Genomic DNA, 2,102 nt, shown 5'->3' on the forward strand with positions numbered 1-2,102 from the left:
CACAGAAATGCTTTGGAACAAAAAATAGGCAAGAAAAAGAAGTTAGCCATCAGAATAAATACACTAAAATATTCAGATTCCTAGACATCATAAAAAATGGCAAGACATAGTAAGAAACAGGAAGCAATAGCTCTGCCAAAAAAGCAAACAAAATATCCTAAAGAGATATAGGATTTTAGTTGAGTTGATAATCACGCAACTCTCATAAATCACTTCAACGAATTTTAAGGAAAATATGACTAAAGAATAAAGGATATTAAGAAGATGCTGGGAGAGCAGAAAGAACAATTTAAAAGCCTTCAAAGAAAAGTAACAGACCTTATGAGAATGAAAGACATGGATGAGATTAAAAACACATTAGATACATAAGAAAATATTTGAGTTTTTGAAGACAAAATTAGTGATTTTGAAGATAGAACATTTGAACTGGAAAAGACAGGAGAACAGAAAGAGAATTGAAAAAATGGAATGGAGACACAGGGAATTGAATAACAATGCAAAAAGCACAATGATTTGCCTTATAGGTGTCCCAGAAGGAGAAGAAAATGGAAAAGGGGCAGAATGTATATTTGAGAAAATAATGACTGAGAACTTCCTAACTTTTATTAAGCACATAAATAATGATAGCCAAGAAGGACGATAGACTCCAAACAGGATAAATCCTAATAGACATATCACACAATACCTACTATTCAGAATAACAAATATCAGAGACAAAGAGAGGATTCTGAAGGCTGCAAGAGAATAGCAAAGCGTCACATACAAGGGAAACACAATAAGATTAATTGGCAGCCTCTCATCTGAAACCATAAAGGAGGGAAGAAAGTGGTAGGATGTATTTAAGGTAAAGAAAAACTGCCAACGAAGAATTCTGTATCTAGCAAAGTGGTCCTTCAAAAATGAAGGTGGGAGAAGATGGCCGGAGGAAGGGACAAGCCATGAACCTAGAGGAATCCAATACTTCACCATCTTCATTTGGCAAGCCATTGCGAGGAGAATGATGTGAGTGGTGCTCTCAGGCCCCCACCAGAGTCTGGGTGAACAGTGATGCAGCATGCTAGTTGTATGAGCGGTTATCAAGTAGAGTAATGGGCAGTTCAGGCCAGCATAGAGAAGGGGGAAGTGTCGGCTCTTGCAGGGCTGTGCTTTTAACATCAGCGGATGCTAACGTAGGCTCAGCCTCAGGTTTGCCTGTGGCCCCGGCCTCAGCTAGGCAATGACCAAGGTGTTGGTGCTGAACGTGGCGGTGTTGGAAAATCCGAGCCCTTGCTACAGACCCTTCTATTTCGAGATCAGTTTCGAGAGCAGTGAGGCCCTGGAGAATAACCTGGAGTGGAAGATCATCTACGTGAGCTCAGCCGAGAGCAAGTTTGGTCAAATCCTGGACTGGGTGGTGGTGGGCCCTGTGCCCGCTGAGAGACACAGGTTCATCTTTCAGGCTGATGCTCCTAACCCATCACTCATCCACAAGACTGATGCCTTGGGTGTGACCGTGGGCAGGAGTTCATCCGCATGGGCTATTATGTCAACAAGGAGTACCCCAGCCCTGAGCTGCAGAAGAATTCATCCCCAAAGCCAGATTTCGCTCAGCTCCAGAGGAACTTCTTGGCATCCAACCTCTGGGTGACCCACTTCCACATCAACTGGGACAACAGTGCAGACAAGCTGGAGGTCCTGAAGAGCCAGGACCCTACCCTGAACTGTGGCCTCCCACTCAACTGCATACCTCTCAAGGGCCTGTGCCTCCCCCGCTGCACCCCCAGCCTTCTGCTGAGAACTCCATGGACTATATCTGACTGCAGGAACCCAGGCCCTGGCAGGGTTTGGCCGGGACTATGGCCAGTCTACAGATGCCTTTGGGAGCAACCGGGCTTCCTGAATAGCCAGCCATAGGGGATATCTGGAGAGCTATGGGGTTAGTCCCTACATCCAAGCCAGGGAAACTGGACCCCAACAAAAGAATAGAACTCGGTACTTTCCCAGCCCCAGCCCCAAGGGCCACCTTCAACTCCACAGGCCCACATGTGTCCTTTCTCCCTTCCCCACACTGTAAGTCTCACCCACCTGCCATGGTGCCACCATGCTCCCTCAAATACTGTTGA

General features: G+C 45.7%; 1 pseudogene; it reads left to right on the forward strand.

Annotated features, from left to right (window-relative positions):
- Positions 1-1,216: 1,216 nt before the first annotated feature.
- Positions 1,217-1,893, forward strand: LOC101412329 (histone chaperone ASF1B pseudogene; annotated as a pseudogene).
- Positions 1,894-2,102: the final 209 nt, after the last annotated feature.

The sequence above is a fragment of the Dasypus novemcinctus genome, chromosome 28 (genome assembly GCF_030445035.2).
Source record: "Dasypus novemcinctus isolate mDasNov1 chromosome 28, mDasNov1.1.hap2, whole genome shotgun sequence".
NCBI classification, from domain to species: domain Eukaryota; kingdom Metazoa; phylum Chordata; class Mammalia; order Cingulata; family Dasypodidae; genus Dasypus; species Dasypus novemcinctus.